The following is a 6504-nucleotide window of genomic DNA, read 5'->3' as shown; positions in this document are numbered from 1 at the left end:
GTGTCATTCCCTTGAAGAGTTCAATGCTTTTGAAAAAAAGTTGGCGACTGAAGTAGAATTTAATATTTTGGTAAGTGTTATTAATAATAAAGTTGTTGTTTCAATATAGTTCATTGTAATGTTTCAATATAGTTCATTGTAATCCAGGTCTAATACATAAGGGAATTATAATGGTGACAAGGCTTGGTTTCACTGTTTTGTTTTGTTTGTGTTCTAACTGGGAAAATCAAGTTGCTATTGTAACGATATAGTTACTTTGTTAAATGAAAAACGTTTATGCTATAAAGTATTAACTTTAAAGTATAAAAATACTTCATAAGTTTATTACTTAAAAGTTGTATATACATTTTTTTTTTCAAAATCAGGTTAAGGGTTGTAAACTGTTAGCCCAGTTCAACAAGACCGGAAGTAAGGGCAAACGTTCTTTTAACAAGACCCTACTCTGTAAAGCAGTTTTTGGTTAATCTTTACTCAACTTAAAAATTTTTAAACATGTTAAAACAAATTTTGTTTATGACAAAATGTTAAAGGGAATATTAGATTGATTTACTATTTTCATTAAGTGTTTTGTTCTACTATCATTTTATTTTTTAGGTGCATTAGTATCGGATGTAAATTCAGCAAAAGTGATCAATTCGTTCATTGATGAACAGTTAAAACGTGCGCCTCGAGCCGTTGAAAAAGAGAAAGATGGTCTCTTGTAATATTTGTTTACAAATAAAGTAAAAATTCTGTATTTTTAATTTATTAAATAAAGAAAATTTCTTATCTAATTTTTTCATATATACACGTAGCTTTTTCGTTTCTAGAAATTATAGAAATAGTTGTTGCTAAATCATCGGAAAACTGTTTTTCATTATTAGTACGAGTCACAAATTTTCTTTAGCGAGCGCGTCATACACCTTTTAAAAACGTTAAAAAGCCGTTTAAAAATACGTGAATTAGTAATTTCATACGGACTTCTTTTCCACCCTCAAAACACGTGTCGTAAAAACGCGAATAATACGTTTATTATACGTATCCGTGCTTACTGGGTTGTTCGCCTTACTTTATTAACAAGCTGTTGAATTTCAGTTGTATTTTGCATTATGAATATTCTTATCAAATTTATATCCCTTATCAGAATATTCTTATGTTAAAGAAAGTGGTAAAATATAACCTCACCGAAAGAGAAACAAAATTTTGGTGTTAAAAGAGCTGATGAGTTTTTGAGAAATTCGATTTTTTCATCTCTTGTTTTCTTTTACATTTGACCTTCATTTTATAAATATATCTCAAAAAAAAAAAAAAAAAAAAATTATGATAAGGAGAATAAGAATTAAATTTTGACGAACTTCTCGAGAGAATGAAAAGCGATATGTATGGTTTCTGTTTCCTTAAGGTGGTAGTATGGTCAAAATTCTAAAATCGTTTAGTTCAACCAAAAAATATTGATTTTTTCAGATAATATTAAAAACTGCATAACACATTAAAAAAAAAAAAAATTAAAATTTCACATTTGGACCCATTTTTTGGGTCCCAAAACCTAAAAAAGTCAAAAAGCGCTGCGATAAATATTGAGACAATGGCAGATGCTATAAAACTCAAACTTTTACTGTTTACTTATAATATATCAAAGAACTCATGGAAGCAAAATTATAAAGTTAGCTTAAAGCACCAAGGAGATACAGCATATACAACTAATGGGTCAAAATTTACCCTAAAACAGCCCCCTTTTGGAGCCCATAACTCTGCAAAAAAGTAATGTTAAAAAAATATACTGCTTCAGTGGTATCATCATATATGTTATTATAACTGTACAAAATTTTAAAGCATCATAACAAGTAGTTCTCAAGTTATTTATCGCACCGTGCTAAAAAATGTCATTCTGAGAAATCAGCAATTTAATACAATTAACATTAAAAAAATAAATTAAAATATCAAATAAGCTCTCATTTTATTTCTAAAGATTTTTAATCACTCCCCATTGTATTAGCAGTAGCAAACTAAGTTTTTCATGAGTTTTATTTAATTTTTTAAGTACCTTACAGAAGTTGATATCCTTGTTAAGAAAAATAGAAAAATTTTGAATTAAAAAAAAATATTTTTAAAAGCAAAAATTTTGAAATTCAACTTTTTAAATTAAATAGCTCTATCAACTGGGAGATTGAAATAAAATAAAACTCTAAAAACTTTAAGAACCATAAGCTATTCCTTCTCTTTCTTCATTTTGATCACCATAACTTTTTTCGTTTTGTCCTAATTTGTTTCTGACATTGCTTTACTTCATCAGTAGATTTTTATGCTATATTTTTAATTTTTTAATCTCTTTAATTGCAAAATGTACTGCAGTTTTTACCAGGATTAATACCAAGCTCTAAATAAACGTTTAACATACCAGCTAATCCTTCATTGAAATTTCTTGTATCAACCACAATAACAGTTACTATACCATTTATAGAGTTATATCCTCGTTTCTGCCATGTATCACAAGAAACAGTAATATCTGAAATTCCAGCATCATCTCTTACTTTAAACTCAAGAGCTGTATTGATCATTGATTGTGTTGCAATATATTTGTATGACAGCTATATTATATTTTAAACATCATTAAATGTGGCTTTTGAAGCGGAGGTGGTAAGTTTAAAAAACCATATAGTTTTTCTAATGCATTGTCCTTTTCCAATTTCAGGCATTGCAATTACTGAATATGGATTTATATCAAAAATTTTTTTTAGAAATTTTACTTGAAATTTTTTTACTGGTATAGAACTTTGTACTCGATAAACACTCAATGCAACTCAACAGCAACAAAGAACTTAAACCTTTTTTATCTTTATGATCTATATTCATGTTGATAGAATTGCTCTCATAGTCAGGTCATGTTCCAACTAAGGTAAGAATTAGTACAATATCATTAAGATCAACTAAAACATAGCTAGACTCATTATTTCATTGAGGCTGTGGACTAGCTTCATTATTGGCAATAACATTGCTTGTTGGTGTTGTAAATTTAGGTTAAATGGTTAAAGCATTTCTCTCAATTTATGGCAATTCTTTACTCACAAAAGTATCTTCATTTTGGGAAAAAATTGGTAAACTTGATTTTCTAGAAGTGCTTTTTCTTTTTTTAAACACTCTGGAGGCACCAATTTTTCTTCTCCTCAAAACATCAGTTTTCACATTTAACAATTAGAAATAATATATCTATTTTAATCTAAATTAAATAATTTAAAAAACAATAATAAATGATTATTCTCTATATTCAACATCAATAACTGAAAGATAACATTTGCTTTTAAGTCACTTTACAAACATGACAAAAAATAAAGTGATATCAGCATATATAAATGCTGGTTTTGTAATATTTAAGGCAAAAAAGAAGCCAAATATTACTTAGTATTTTCTAAAAACTTACAATAGAAAATACTTGCTTAAGGCAGCTCAATAAGAATCAATACATGATGTTTACCTTGTTGCTATGCCGTTGCTAAGGAGCAATACTTCATAGTACTTTTTTTAAAATGAAAAATAGAAGGCTTTACATAAATTATATTGGAAAATAAATAATTCTATCATTTTCAGTATGAATGAAAGTTCCAAGAAAAGTTATTTTCAAAAAATGAAAAACTGTTATTTTTGACCATACTACCACCTTAAATTAAAAACTACGTTAAAGTAATCTTTCAGCCATTTGTTACGTACAACGTCACCACGTCAAGCTTTACTAACACTAGTTTGCTGTCAAAATAATATTCTCTTTTTGCAAAAGATTTTTTAATTTCACAAATCCCGTAAAGAGATGTTCGGGTAGTTTTTTAATGGCCATATATAACTTAAGCTACATACAAACTTTAAAGAGTAACAACTTGACTTAGTTGCAATCTATTTCAATTTAAAGACATCTTAAATTTGCACTTCATTTTATATTTCATTTTCACCATAGCTCAAATATTTACTAAAAGATTTCTATACATTCGGACCTTTCGTCCCAAAAAATTGACTTTTACGAAAAATGCGATGAAACTTCAACTAAATTATCTCTAAAATCTGTTTTCTACAATTAATAGTAGCTTAAGTTACTCTGTTCACTCGTTAACAGACACCTTCAAGCCCGATCTAAAAAGTCGTTACATGGAACCAAACAAAAACAATTATCAGAGGATTTTTTTGGGTTTGTTCATACCACTTGATTTAGCTAAAACATTTACTACCATGAGACGTCCTCCGAAACTTGGAAATTATAAATCGAAACCACAAAAGTCCTATCATTTTCTTAATGATTGATCAAGTTCATTTCATTTTAAAGTAATGTCACTTTATTCATAATTTACCGTGATAATTTGTAACTCTACGTAGTGATCGTAAATCCGTTTTAATCGTTCTTGCATAGATGCAAATATTCCATTTTTGAATATCTTGGGGCAATGTTTTGTTGCGAGTACAAGGCGATACTCACAGTCGGGGATTAATACATCTTCTATCTAACGACCGAGGTTTTGCGTTTGAATTATAAACTTTTACTCCTCTCCATTTAGTTGATTTTCAGCAAACAAAGATGCCCCTAGACCTATGAGCTCACAGGCTATCCTATTTGTACTAGTTTGAAGTAGATGATTAGGCTAAAAAACTTATTTAGAAGTAAAGAATAACTCTAACTTTAGGGAATGGTATTGAGTAGCATCAATTACAACATTACCTTCTTGATCTTTAATCGTTTTATCATCGCATATTTGGTAAAAGTCTCTTATTATTTCTAGCTTCGTTTCTGTGCTAAGATTTTCTTTCTCCAATAAACAATGTAACGGTGTCTTACCTTCATCATTTTTGGCATTAATATCAGCTTTACACGATATCAATATCTTTATAGCATCCTTATTACCTTTATAATGTGCCATATGCATAGGTGTATCTCCGTCATACATTGCTTGACTAACATCAGCACCTTTATCAAGCAATAACATAACAATTTCCAGATTAACTGGTTGACCACCATAACCTAAAGAGTAATATAAAGGACTAGCTTTATTTTGGTCATTGTCAGGTTTATTGATATTAGCGTTTCCTGAAATTAAAGCGACCATTTCTACGTCTCCCTTAACTATTGCTCGTATTAATGGTGTAGTAGCAGTAGTCATAAAGGGCATATAATCAAGATCAACCCCAGCAGTAATCAATTCCTGTATCTTACATTTATCGCATTGTTCTACAGCTCGCCATAATTCAATGTTAAGATAGCTCTCTCCTGTTAATTCAATTAACTTTTTAGATATTTCTTGAGGAACTGAAGAAGAGTTTCTGATAAATAAAAGAGTGGTATTTATAAAGTTATTTTTTATCAAGTTTATGTAAGGATGATCCTTAAAAATAGATATCATCTCCAATGCTTGGTTGCTATAGTTTATTGCCTGATCATATTGTCCTTTATTACGATAAGCATTCACTAAGTTATTTAAAGAGTTCGCCATAAGTGGATGAGGTTCTTCCTTGTAGATCAGTTTCATCATTTTTATGCTGTCCTCAAAATACTTAATTGCCTGATCATTTTGTCTTTTAGCGCTAAAAAGTAATCCTTGGTTATTTAAAATGATAGCCACGTCTGGATGAGGTTCCTCTTTGTAGATCAATTTCATCATATTTATAGTATTCTCATAATACTTAATTGCCTCATCAAATTGTCCTTTATAATGATTAGTCAACCCAAGGTTATTTAAAGATCTAGCCACATCAGGATGAGGTTCTTCTTTGTAGATCAGTTTCCTTATTTTTAGGCAATCCTTATAATACTTAATTGCCTGATCATATTGTCCTTTATTGTGATGAGCTAACCCTAAGTTATGTAAACAGCCAGCCACATGTGGATGAGGTTCTTCTTTGTGGATCAGTTTCACCATTTTTAGACTATCAACAAAATAATCAAACGCATGATCATATTGCCCTTTAGCAATATAAGCATTCCCTAGGCTATTTAAAGAGTCAGCTACATCTATATCAGGTTCATCCTTGTGGATCAGTTGCAACATTTTTAGGCTGACCTCAAAATACTTAATTGCCTGATCATATTGTCCTTTAGCACCATAAGCATTTCCTAGGTTATTTATAGAGTTAGCTACATCTTGGTGAGGTTCTTCCTTGTATATCAGTTTTATCATTTCTAGGCCATCCTCAAGATACTTAATTGCTTCATCATATTGTCCTTTATTATGATGAGCTAACCCTAGATTATTTAAAGAGGTAGCCACACCTGGATGAGGGTCTTTCTTGTAGATCTGTCTCCTAATATTTAGGCCATCCTTAATGTACTTCGCTGCCTGATCATATTGCCCTTTATGATAATAAGCTGCCCCTAGGTTATTTAAAGATCTAGCTAGATCTTGATGAGGTTCCTCCTTGTAGATTAGTTTCCTCATTTTTGCACTATCCTCAAAATATTTCATTGCCTGATCGTATTGTCCTTTTGCGCTATAAGCCAACCCTAGATTATTTAAAGATCTAGCGACATCTGGATGAGGCTCTTCCTTGTAG

The sequence above is a fragment of the Hydra viridissima genome, unplaced genomic scaffold, assembly GCF_058129835.1.
Source record: "Hydra viridissima isolate aposymbiotic clone 2 unplaced genomic scaffold, HvirCarnegie_v1 scaffold_1, whole genome shotgun sequence".
Lineage (NCBI taxonomy): Eukaryota > Metazoa > Cnidaria > Hydrozoa > Anthoathecata > Hydridae > Hydra > Hydra viridissima.
The sequence above is the reverse complement of the archived record's forward strand: the minus strand, read 5'-3'. Positions refer to the sequence as shown.